This window comes from Amphibalanus amphitrite, unplaced genomic scaffold, assembly GCF_019059575.1.
Source record: "Amphibalanus amphitrite isolate SeventyFive unplaced genomic scaffold, NRLGWU_Aamphi_draft 000199F_arrow, whole genome shotgun sequence".
NCBI lineage: Eukaryota > Metazoa > Arthropoda > Thecostraca > Balanomorpha > Balanidae > Amphibalanus > Amphibalanus amphitrite.
The window spans coordinates 145029-158991 of record NW_024881694.1 but is presented as its reverse complement, the minus strand read 5'-3'; positions in this window follow the sequence as shown (position 1 = coordinate 158991).

Here is a 13963-nt window from a genome sequence, read left to right as displayed (position 1 = left end):
CGCGCGCTGGTCGTACCGCTCGGTTACCGCTCTCAGTGGCGGCTGAGGAGGCGGCGGCCCGTGATACGCCGACTCGCTCTGCCAGGCCGCCAGCGTCTCTGAGTCGTGGGAATTCGGGTCAGCAGTGCAAGCCGTGCATTAACCCGCGCCGTGCTGGGGGGGGGCGTTTTTACGCCCCCCCCTCAGGTTTTTCGCAAATATCTCAAAAACGGCGGCGCGCAGCGCCGCCGTTTTTGGTACACGTGTTCCTACATCATTTCCGCACATGTTGTGAAAATTTCAGACCTAGGCCGTTCAAGGTCAGGTCACCAGGTCACGTCAAGTGACCTTACCTCAGAAAAAGTTCAAAGGCTCGCTATAGCTACACCGACTGAACGATCACTTTGAAACTTTCAGCGATTGATATGAGTAACAGTATGTATAAAATGTATATCTCGGATTTTTGATATCTGTGACCTAAGGTCAGGTCAATTTTGCGACCTCTCCATTATAAGTCAATGGGAGAAAATTGAAATGCGCCTCTTTTGGACGAATATCGTTCAAAACGCTCTCAAACATCGGTTCATAGGTAAACATGACACACTGAATAGGAAAAATGCACCTGTGACCCCTCTGTGTGCCCCTGAGGTCATCTCAGGTCATGAACGGTCGCCAGCAGTTTTTTGGCTATAACTTTTGATAGAGACGTGCTAGAGCGGTGAAAACACGTCAGATGTGTTCAGCTCGACGATACGGATCGACTGATATGCAACATGACCCTTTTCGGTCAGGTCATGACCTTGACCTGAGGTCAAATTTTCAAAATGACCTTTCAAGGTCAACGAATAGTTCATTCGACGCGTCTCGACGAGAGGAACACGATGCTGGCAAAAGTAATGTCATGGCGCTTATGAGTCAAAAGTTATTGACGAAAAAACGTTTTTCGTAAAAACGGCTATTTTTGGAGTTTTTGCCCTCTGGAGGCTAAACCGTTGACCTGAGGTCAAATCTGAGAACATTACTCAGAAAGGTCTGTAAAAGGGCTATCGAATGCGCTTTTCCGCGGCGCTGTAGCTCTATCGGTTCCCGAGATAGCCGTTGGCAGTTTCCAAAATGTTGAAATAGTCAACATTTTACCTTTGGTGACCTCTGGTGACCTGACCTTTGACCTGACCCAAAAAATGACCGAAGTGTTTTCGTCCTTATTTTTGACGCTCTTTCGATTGCCGCTTACCGCGTGTCGCTACGTGGCCCAGGAGCCGAGTTAGACGGGGGGGCGTGAAAACGCCCCCCCCCCCCCCAGCACTCGGCGGAAAGTTCAGGCCACCAGCACGGCGCGGGTTAAGAGCAACGGCGCCGGCTGGGGATAGCGGGACGGTGCACATGACGGAATGACTTCGCATTTCAGGAAGGCGTCATTTCGACCAGGAACTGTTTTCTGGAGATCATTAGAGGCTTAATAATAATTGTATCTTCTAGTAATTATTGACATGTCATATGAGGTCAAAATACTCGTGAGGAGCGAGTCGCGGAAAAACACTTTGAAATTTTCCGCCATATTAAAACAACTCCTTCCCTCCCCGCACCCGAAATCTCCTTACCTGTCTCCGCCGACTCCGATGTTGTTGTAGAGTGTAGACACTCGAGTTGATCTACGATCTCCCCAGCCGTGATGTGGTGTGGGCGTTTACCGCCCTACCCTAGGGCAGTAACGCCCCGCCCAAAGTGCCCCGCCGTCCTCGGGCCCTGCATTATATATGTAATTACCTCCATGGACCAGAATTACGTCACGACAATCCCCGTGAAGCATTCTAATGAGTTGGGCGTATATCAGGTGGCCGAAATATCGGGCATTGTGGAAGTCCTCGGAGGGTTCACGAACTGTTTGTTATCTCCATGTCGTGAGTACCGGGCGCGTATATGTCAAGCTTATGTGTCAGCCTTGTGGAGCGTGCGCTGAGCAGCCGCGACAGTCCAGCACTTACCTCTGGGTTACTGTCGGCACGTCGAGCCGTGATTTTCAGTTCTCACTGTGCTATCTCATCAGCATCATCTGACCTTCCGCGAACGATTAAACTCAGACTAGAGCCCTAAGACGGCCGCACCCACCTCATAGTGTCAGGGCGAGCTGTGGAAGTAGATTTAAACGGGCCGGTATATTCGGGATAAACGGGCTCGCGGGCAGTGACGTCGATCTGCGAAGATGAGCTTATGGCTTAGTGGTAGTCATGCAATGTTCCGTTGGTTCCGAGGACTTCCGGATAAACTCAGCGCAGTGGCATTTCGTGTGCCCCAAAATCGCATCAGAAACGGAAAAAGAAACTGAAAGTTCGTTATCTTACTTGGGTATACATAAGGCAGGCTTACAGCGGGGAACGAATCCCAGAAAGAATCATTCAAGCTGAGCTGAATTATCGTCCTGACCAAAGTTGCGTTAGAAACAGCGGATCTGAGCAAAATATTCATGATTGGCATCCTTGGTACAAGCTACCTACAAGCTATTACCTATACAAGCTATTGTACAACGTAACGCAGCAGCTCATCAAACGGCCTCAATTCGGCTCCCAATTCGGACCACTCGGCACGGGCCGTATCTGTGCCCAGCGGCCGTATTCCCAGCTCGGCGCCTCTCACGGATAGCGCCGCGCCCGTGCCCGTTCCCAGAGGCGCCCATATCGCACGTGGGCGCCGTACGTTCCGGTGTCGCCCGCGCGCCGCTTCCGTCGCGTCGTTACCGATGGAGGCGGCCGCCGCAGTGACACAGTTACCGGGAGGCGCCGTGACGCGCCGTGAAGCCGTCGTGACGCCGCCGCCGATAACGGGGAGCCAGGCGTCACCCGGCGCGGCCGTCACGCGCCCGGCCGCGCCGCGACAGACGGCTCGGGACGACGGAGGAGACGCGCGCGCACCCACAAATGGGCGCCGCTAGCCGGGCACAAAGCGTAAAATCTGTCACAAGCCGCTACGATACGCTACGTGGCTCCGTATACTGCCGTATTGAAGCCAAGTTATTATTTACCTCGTCACGATGAGAAACACTAGCGGTGATTGCGGAACTTTGCATCCTTAGGTGTTTATTTTGTAACATCTGAGTGATCGAGGCCAAGTAATTGGTCAGGTAAATGCTTGGGATGGAAATTCCATTACGAATTAATCATGATTAACAGATAAACGGTCTTCACTGCGGGCACAGCACAGAGAAAATCTACGTGCGAGTAGACGAAATATTCTGATGGACTTGGAAGCTATAGCATAAAGAAGGGACAATTGTAGCACCATAGAAAAATGTTTCATGCTTATGGCAATCCTTTGAAGCTCATTCGGCTTGGACGTTTCGCAGTTATATAATGGAAACACACCTTCTCCGTTTCCGTTAAATGACGTGTCAATTGAAGCTTCCGCACTGCGCGGATTGCACCGCCGTCGGCCCGGTCCCGCTGCAATCCCAGGGACTTCCAGTGAGCTCTGCAGCCGCGGCCGATCCAAGGCCCGTCCGGCTGCACTCTGCAGCGCCGTCCAATGTCAGCGGCCGCGGAGACAGGTGTCCCGCCGTCCACTGCAGCGGCGAGTGTCCTCCGAGGGGCTGGGAAGTGTCCTTCACATCCAGCTCTGCATAGCGGACTGCTAATACTGTGACTCAAGATACCCTGGCTAATGCCACCCACCGTTTGTCCATTGTCCAACGTCCCCTCCCCGGTCCGACTTCTGACCGGAGCGCCGGAATGGACCAAGAGTGTGCGCCGCGACTCGCTTCCTGTTCTCACCCGACCTCTAGAGAACGGTCAGTGCTAGGCCGTTCGGCGGCTCATCTCCGAATCACCTCGCGGGCTATTAGCTCTGTGCACTGGCCCGGCTCTGCAGAGACGCAGTCAACCCCGGCCAGCGCTGTCCACTGTCCAGTGTCCACTGTTTAGTGACCACTGTCCACTGTCAAGACTCAAGTATCTGGTGCCTTGTGTCCAGTATCCACTTACCCCTGTCCAGTGTCCACACAGTGGCGAGCCCCTACCGATTGGGGAGGGGCGGGTAAAGCACGGTGCGCCGCCGGGCTGAGTTGGTGCCTGTGCCGGTGCCGGTGGTATGTGATGAGGAAGTTATATGGTGTCGCCTGTCTGCCGGGAATTGATGGTCCGTTAGACGGATATAGGAAGGTGGCAGCTGTCCTGTGGAATTGTGCGGGGGAAGGGGGAGGGAGTTCTACCCTTTCTTCTTTCCTATATCCGTTCGACGGATATAGGAAGGTGGCAGCTGTCCTGGGGAATTGCGCGGAGGGGAGGAGGGTGGGGGTCTACTGCCCAGTGCCCACCCTTTGCGGTCGACAGGGAACAGGAATAAAGGACGGTTAAACGATGTTGCGCGGTGGGTCCCATTTTCGTGAGCCGTTATACCCGTATGATAAGAGCGCTCATCGGCTGTGCCGCGAATTGAACGGAAGTCCTAAGGCGGCATCATAACCACCCGTTGGCATAGGGTCAATTCGGCATCAATTGCCCAAAAGCTTAGCAAAATAACCTTTCGGAACACTTTGTTTATATAAACAGAAACGTCGGAAGGATTGCCGAGATATGGTTTACCCACCGGCAGGACTGCGGAGTCGATGAATTTACGGCGACTCCGACTCCGACTCCGACTCCGGCTTTCAAAAACCAACTCCGACTCCGACTCCGACTCCGGGCAGAAATGTCGACTCCGATCGACTCCAACTCCCGACTCCGACTCCGCACACCTGGCAGGGCTGCGGAGTCGACAGATTTTCGGTGACTCCGACTCCGACTCCGGCTGGGGTTTCCAATATCGACTCCGACTCCGACTCCGACTCCGGTCACAACTGTCGACTCCGACCGACTCCGACTCCGACTCCGACTCCGACTCCGCAGCCCTGCTGACCGGTCATTTTAAAAACCGAGTAGTTCCAGTGTGGGTGTTGTGTTGCCATTCAGCCACCCTTCCCAAACATTATTTATCTTGAAGGTTATCGGATCAATAGCAGCAATTCTCAAAGCCAGCATCAGCACAGGGATCCACCGGATTCCTGCAGCAAAATGGGGAACCACCGAGTACTGATCCTGACTGGCGAATTATGATCGCTCGGCGATGGCACTTTCGTGGAGATCGTGCTGGGTGTGGCCTAGTCGTGAGGTCATAGCACGTGCCGTGAAAGTAAAAAGCCCTTCTTAAGGTTTTGGTATTCCACCTCTCACGCCTTCCCATATGCAAACAAAATAAATTACACCAAGGTCACACAGGGAAGATTTCAAGGGAAGATTCGTGCTTTCAAAATTCAAGGGAAGCTTTGCTAAAAGAATCGCCATGGCAAGACCCTATATAGGTACCCGCCACGGTATGAGAACCGCCAGTCGTCGCCACTGTTTTTTTTTTTATGCATTTTTACCGGTAGCGGAAGTACACGCTCGGTTAATCTTTGCGGTCCTCTGAAGTTGGGAAGTCGGGCCACACAGTCGCCATTCTGTCCAGAAACTCCCGGATATACATACATATGTAAGTTGCCGATGAGATGCGTCACTGTACTTGGAGCTTCGGCTGAACTCGTTTGGGCTTTTGACGTCACAAACCCACTCGTCCGGACGGCCGTCAAAGTCCATCTTTAGAACCAGGCTCTACAGAAGCCCAGAACTGCGCCGAAACCAAACAGGTGTCCAGTGAACCAGCACAGTCGCCGAGCTCGTTCGGTCCCGCTCAACTTTAGACGCACCGTTTTCGAAACAACCCATGGCCACAGGCCGATTTCGGCCTTATCAAACTGAAATCAATACGCACATAGTTATCACATATATTTTGGATCATGGAGTTGAGTTCAAGAGGCGTGTTGTGTAGCTACGATACTTAAATCTTTAATAATATCTTTGAATTAGTGTCCGGGGCCATAATAATGTTGTTACGGCAACATTACACTTAGGTACGCCAGCGATTAAGTGCCAGTGTTACGGCTTTGAACGGAAATTAACGCTTGCTTGTTAGTGACAGTTCTTCGCGTCTCTGAAAGGCTTATTTGCATTATATTTCTAATATATACCCGTCCCACCGAGCGGTTACTGAGGTCTGTGACTGCCGGGACCAGGCTCGTGATGCAACGCGGCCGGCTACCCTCTCCCCGGAAGGGAAGCGCTCTCAGTCGGCGCCGGCCGGGGCACGGAAGACACGGCACCGGCGACCGGAGGCCCGCGCTCACCGCGAGCGCACGGAGGCGCCGCTCCTAGAGGAACCGGGAAGCGGCGTTGCCAAGGTTACGGCGGCGAGTGCGGCCGCGCGATGGCATCAGTCGCGCTACCGCCGCTGCGCGGATCGTCGTCACACGGAAGTGAGCGGCGGTGCTTGGTGGAGGGTCCGACCCCGCTCACCGCCGCGCCGGACACAGCTCTCGGCAGTTCTCTCACGCGCCATGCAGAGTGCCGCTGCGTGGAACCTGCAGGGGATAGCACGCAGTAGCCAGTTGAGGGCCCACTGCGCACGCTCTGATGACGAGGGATTACAGGATAATAAAAAGTGATGTAGATGGTGTTGATTTCGGAGACAACCAGAGAAGGAGACGCCAAGTGGCAGGCTTACGACTTATCATAAAATGAAGCTTTCGTCTTATGACTGTACAAAGAGGATGGGGGAAATTTGCAACTTAACGAAAAAGTGCGGGATGACTCACTGTACCATTTATGAAGGATGACTCAAGAGCCCGAGTAGATGCGAAAAGACGAGCAGAAGACACGGAAGTAGGATTGTTCACCTTGACAGCCAGGGACGGCGTAACGAATGCTCAACTAAGCGCTAGTTGAGCTCATCATAGAGCTTTAATGACGGTCACTGCGCGACACGGAAACGTAAGCCGCCCCAGGCTTCCCCAGATTGCGGGAGATAAGCCGCTCGAAATCACCTGAAGGCAAATGTCAAGCCGGTATTGTCGTCAGCTTCAGCGGATCCCAGTGATTTTCTCGTCTGAGCGACGGCCGTCGCAAAATATATTTGAAGAAGAGAACAGTTATTTCTTATTCCCTTGAAGATAAGTGGTAAGATGAACTAATTAATTCCTGAGTCGAGTCCCTTAAATACAACTAAACTGAAGCAAAGAACACACGTCTCCGGTCGCCGATTATAACACGATGTTAAATATGCGATTTAGTTAGGTACATTTTGGATCAGAATCAGAGTTGGCAAGTCCCAGAACACCTTTAATTAAACTAATTCACAAAGTCACACCTCTGTCGATGAATGTTCCGTGGAGTGGCACTTTCGATCGCCTCATAAATCAACTCGGCGGCCACAGCGGCCAACTGCTCGGCGCTATGGGGATGTGCGCAGGCGGTGATCGGAGAGGTGCGGTATGGGCGTGTCCAAGGGTAACGCGATGGGCGTGCCGCCTGACTCGTGATGGCTGGACGCTCGTGCTTTGTCACAGGCCGCGGGAGACAACTGTGCAGCAGGAGACAGCTTCAATAGACTCCCTGGGCGAACGGAAGACGCGGTGAGAGGTTGATAATTTGCCGGGAAGATGGCATTGAAAGGAAGGTTCCCCAACCCCCATCCCACGACAGGCTCCATTCGTTTTTTTTTTTTTTGAATACTTATGCACACCGACTACCAGTCATATACTCGTATATATAACTCCGGGAATCTCCGTCATCCTGCCTTTATCCGCCCATTATCGGAAGCTGCTGTCGTGACTCTGTGGCTAACTTTACAGCTCACAGTGGCTACCCTGATCGCAGCAGCCCCATAGTCGGGTCACCACAAAGTCCGGATGACAATCGCTCGGCTAGAGGCTGCAGAATACGGCCGAATATGACGCCACTTTCCTGTAACCTGGCTGATCCGGTCACGGAGGCTGCGGCGCTGGTCTGATACATACCTTAAAGGGACCCTCCCACCTTAACATTAGATTTGAGTTGAGATAGCCAAAATGGGGTCCCTAGCTCACAATTACCGGTTTCGGCACTCACAACATCGAGAAATGCCTTAAATCGGAAATATTGAATTTCAAAATTGCAGCATTTTGATTCAGAGGGGCTAATGCTTAGGAATACCCCTCTGAATGTGTGACGTCAGCGCAAATATCTAACGATTTTTAAATGTTTGACTAAAACGTTTTGTAGCACGCGGTGGTATATGCTACTTGCGCGCAACATCTGCCGCAAACGCCGCACTTCTAAAATAAAGTCGCTAGAAACAGCGGAGATCCCAAAAAAGTAAACAAAAGTAAAAGTCTAATATCTTGAAAACCGGTGAATATTTTTCAGTGAAATTTGGTAGATGTTCGTTTTCGCTCTTTCTGAACCGAGCGACATCACTTTCATGCCAATTCATAAACTTTTTTGAAGGTGGGAGGGTCCCTTTAAGCGTGCTGCGACTGATAATGAATCCTCAGGCTATGATGCTACTTCATGCTGTTTCGTGCCGCCCGTTTTCCGTATACGTTCTGGCGCAGAAAACGTGACACAAGTATCCGGATCCGTCGCCAATTCGTGACGATACTGCCGTGTTAGCGTCACAATGCAATGTTAGGATGTCCCTCGCCGAGAGTGACCAGTTCGTTTGTCCTTGACATGCAGTTACGACATAAGACTTTTGAAGCCTGCTTTCATGACATGCTGTAGAGAATATCCGAGTTGAATGGCCCACTGCAAAGGCATTGTAGGTCCTGGTATTCGCCTTTTCTTGATCATTTGGTAAAAAAGACGTTTTTTACGATACCATCAATACTCATACGTATGACGTCGACAAAGTTCTTCGGAGTTGTTAGATATTCTTTTGAAGTCTCTCGCGCCTGCATCGAAACAAAATGGAACACCGTTTTCTACTCACATAGCAGCCATCTTATGTTAATTCATCAGCGGCGCCCAGTCACGAAGTCACCCATTCAACGGCTGCATGTCAATCACAGAGCACTCGGCCGTTGAGATCAACGTTAAGTCGATAGCAATAAACACAGAATAATACAACAGTTCCAGCGTACCTAAAGCAGGCTGAGGACCCGCGCAGTAAAACTTTATACCTACGTGTAAATGACATCTCACCATTTGCGGTTTATAATACATTCGTCGCACTAAGCATTGCTGAATGCTTTAGATATGCTGCATCATGGCAGAGGGTTTGGAGCTCATGTAGGAATGCGTCGATACATGACGTTTTGAAATATACTTTTATATTGATAACTTTCGTTGATATAAAATGGCATGATTCGGTCTCAGATCACTAAAATAGTACGAGGACTTAGGACAGGGGTGACATCTGACACCACATTTGTGAATTCCTTGGTAAAACTTTGATAATGCCCAGAGAGCGATGTCGTCAAGCGCTAACCAAGCACGCTGTCAGCCCTGAGGTGAGATGTCGTCACCGACACATCCTGCTGAAGCCCCAGGTGGAAGCGACCCGGCAGGAAGTCGCCACTCCTACAGGAAGTTGGAGATACCTCTCACTGATGTGCCGCGCCGCCGCGGTGGGACAATAGTTACCCGTGACGATGTAATCATCATAGTCGGGGCCACACGTCAATCAGCGCCACTTGGAGAAATACTTGTCTTAGTAACGGGGAAAGGGAAAACAATACTAAAAACTAGTCGGTCCCATGACGATTTCTGACAAGAACTTGATTCAGTTACTATGATAACCGTGACTGTATCTCCTATGTCCGGTGGGCCGTCGCAGCCTGCCCGCACCTTTATGGCCATCACCTCATGGCTGGGCGGCGCGCCGTGGGGACTTTTGCGATCCTAGCACGACATAAGTGGCAAATGCGAGTACTTTGATTTCCACTTTCTTTATACTCTTTCTACGCAGAATTGTCCAGTGTATCCGAATCCGACCTTAAATCGCTTTAAAAATGATGACTTACACATCAAAATACGTCACAAAGTGAAGGGTTGAGCTCACTAGCACCGTGCTCCTAGGATAGGGCGAAAAATTACATGACAACGGAACGCCTGCTCACTCGTTTAATCAAGCACCAATCCGATGTTGCGACATGTTTTTATAATCTGTATTTAATGAGGAATACGAGCATATGCATGAAAAGTTCGAAAAATAATCCAAAGGTACGATTTTTGAATGAAATACAAAAAATGTTAATATGCCACTTGTCTCGGAGATTTGACTCGGCAAATCATAGCCTTACAAAGTGAGTTACGCGGTGTTACGTGTGGAAACACATATCAAAATATTCTCCCATAAATTCTGCATTGGAATCAACTCTTATCTTTTGCCCAATTTTGCCCAAACAGCTACTACGAGACATTAAAGCAGAAGATGTCGCGTGGCTCCCAGCGCTCCGCCGCGCTGCCCGGCGCCGCGGCGGTCAGCTGACTGCGGCGTACCGCCGCAGGAGTTACGCGTGGAAACACATTTCAAAATATTCTCCCATAAATTCTGCATTGGAATCAACTCTTATCTGTTGCCCAATTTTGCCCAAACAGCTACTACGAGACATCAAAGCAGAAGATGTCGCGCGGCTCCCAGCGCTCCGCCGCGCTGCCCGGCGCCGCGGCGGTCAGCTGACTGCGGCGTACCGCCGCAGGAGTAGTGTCGTGCTAGGAGGGGCAAAGACCCCACAGTGCGGCGGCCAGACTCGCGTCCGTCCCTCCCTCCTATCCGAAACGTCTCCACTGCCGCCCAGATCCGGCTTCTGCTGCCCGGGGCGTCCGGCGCTGGTGAGCAAGGTCAGTCGGGTCACGGGGAGCGGGCCGGCCGGACGGGCCGCGCGCGCCGCCACACACCGCCCCATCCGACGCGGGCTGACTCAGGGAGACACTCAGGAGATGGAGAACTCAAAGCACACGACAGGTGGGAGGGATTGGGCTGTCAGTCTCACGCCGGAGTCGGCGAATGATTCATGCGATGTGAGAGAGCTGTGGAGGCTTTCCTTGCCTCTGGTTTGTATTGGATGATGTGAAGCTCCCTGGTGACTCTAAACTGACTCAGCTCTCATAAATCACGCCGGCAGCTCGATTATAACCGTCTCTGATCTCCGCGCCCTCCCTCGCCTCCCTCACGTGACTCTCGACTTCGCCATGACTCTTGGCCGCCCGTTGGGACGCGAGAGCCATTCGAGCCGCTCCAACCGGCAGGACCGGCGTGACTGGTCGGTCCCAGGTGTCGTCTTTCCACCAACAAAAGCGAGCGAGCCGCGGCGGTCCGCCCGGAAGTTCCCCAGCACACGGAGCATTCCCAGTCTGCTGGAATCTGCCGGCCGTTGGAGAGTTTCAAATCACCAGGGAGTTCACCTGTGGTCGGGATACCTGAGCGCAGACGACGGGTGAGATCACCACCGAGCGGCCGGGGATGTAGGGACAGCGTCGTGGCTTCAATTGGAAAAGGAACGTCGCGCCGGGTCCTAACAGTGAACTGGACTGGAAGTGCATCTGGAGACTCAGCGGGACTCGGTAAAAGAAAAAAAGGAGAGGACAACGTAAAAACCTCCGAAAGGGTCACAATCGTCAATCAGTGGCACAGAAGGTGACCGAGGACGAAAAAAAGATGAAGGGATGTTCATTGCCTAAGCTTTATGAGACGGGACTACAGCAGGAAACGGTGCATAACGGTCTGAATCTTATAAGGACAGAATGGGACCGATCAAGTACATCTCGGTGAAAAGAGAACGTAGCACATAGGTAAAACTTGAGGGTAGTATAGACGGCGCCCACATAGGTTCACCGTGGTCCAAGGACCACCCTGTGGCCGCTGTGAGCACATCCTTCCTGTCAGCACCAGCTCGACAGTTCCCCGTCCGGTCGCCGCGCTGACTGGTCGGCGCGGTGACTCAGACGACTGTTCCGGCCACATGGCAGTCCGGAAGGTGACTCAGGAGACTCGGAGTCGACTCGGCTAATTGGCTTGATTGGCGTCGGACACCTGCTCAGCGCCAGTTCCGGCACTGCAGCCGTCAGTTCCGGCACCTACAGCAGCACTTTCACCGCCGTGTGCGACAGGCCGGCTACTGGCTATGGTTCGAAGCGTCCGCCAGCGGATGTCACTGACGAATGAACCACTCGGCACTCACGGCTCGCCAGGCACACCGACTAAAGTGTCGAACGGCTGACTGCCGCGCTGCACGGCCGACGCGAGTGCGACGGCTATTAGTGATCGTCGTTAGGGGAGAGAATTCACACGCTGCGCCAGAGACGTTACCTGAGAGCTCGCGCTAAACGGTGATCTATTCGGGATGTCTATTACACCTGAAACATATCTCGTTGGCCAAGAAACATATCTCGTCTCAGCTGGGACTCTCCCATGTACGCACTCAACCCGAGCTGTGGGTAGGCACTGAACAGTTGGTTCCATGAGTGACAGCCGACGGGAGGTTTCCGCAGAATGTGGGGCGGACGGCCTATTATTCATCGGCAGACGAGTGCCGCCGGATTGATGCCAACTGACTGATGCAAAATTCATAGATCGCCCGACAAGAGACGGGACCTTCATGTAGCAGAGAACAACAGCTATAGATGTTTCTTGTCGTGCCAGACAGGCGATGAGCTCAATTTGCTGCACGAATACGATAGCACTGGATGACAGCGATTGCTGTTAAAACAGTTATAGCGGACTTTGATATACATTAGTGTGGTATACCCATGTATACCTAACAAACTCACCCAAGGAACATGCTCATAATTTAGAATCTCGTGCCATTCATGTGATTCTGGATTAAACCCAAAATGCCATCGAAATGATGTAGGTTCCTTTACGGAATAGGTATCGACATTATTATCAGCTCAAATTTCAAAAAAAAAAAAATGTGCAAAAGTAATATTCTTTGAACCCTATTGTCACCTGATACACAGACAGTCTGTTACCCGAAAGCGTGAAAATGATTACCTACCTCATGGATGAGATATCATCCATGCCTACCTCGTAAAGCACCATTTATCAATTGACGATGTACGGCACCGTGAGAATAAATTTCCAACGTTACGATCCTTACGATAATGTGCGTAGCACCTAATTAAAGTGAGCAACTGGACTTTTTGAAGTAGGTACGGCTAACGCCTTATTTTGACATCAATTAGGTAATCAACAAACATATGGTATGTAAATATCAGATGACAAAGGACAATCTGCACGAGAAGATCCCGAAACACATATGTATGTACCTAACTGCCTATAGCGTATACCCAACGGAAGAATTACATAAACGCATGGTACCGTCCCAAACCCATCACATCGAGATGCATGTAGTAGATGCTGAGGAAAATTGGACCCTCAAGGAAGTCTGATAGGAGCGGACAATAAATTGTGACGCCTCTGTGCCTGTCGCCGGCCGTATATCTCGGTGCGTAGTTGCGTGCTCCGGCTCGGCGCGTGTCCGTGTCGGCTGACGTCAGTTGTGACGGCCGTTGCTCGGGTGACGCCGCGCGCGTCATCAGCAGCGTCTCTGCACCACCGCTGACGTCAATCACAGCTACCCCTATCTGGGGAACCGCTGCGAGAGCCGCTGAGCTGCGAAAGCTCGTTAGAGCTGCGTCGGGAGCTCGCTATGAGCGGCAGAGAGCGGCGTGCCTTCGGGGAACCGTGCAGGCGGCGCGTGAAGATTGAGGCAGTCAGTCGGGCGGGGCGCGGGCTGAACAGGCCGCTACCGGTCACGGGCAGCTCGAGGCAGAGCAGTGTGGGAATGTGTGTAGGATGCAGCAGTGGGTGCCCCACATAAGGCAGCCGTTAGGATATCTGCAGAGTTAGGAAACGCTGCTCTTTTATTGGGCTCGGTTTCGAGCCGATAAAATGAAAACGTGCACTGAACGTCTGAACGTCTCGCGGAACGTGTCGTTGAAGTTGAAACGTGTCGTTTGGAAATAATACACATAAAGTTGAATTTTAAGCATGATATTACAATGGCACCCTACCTGCAAAAGTTATGATAATCCGAGATTATATCCTTGTCTAGACAATAACGAAGACCACGTGGCAGGTACAACAACAAAACGGTCGCGTCGCAGGCTCCTTCCGCGCTATTTACGCCCGAAGTTTGTCGACAGTAGGTGAGTGTCGG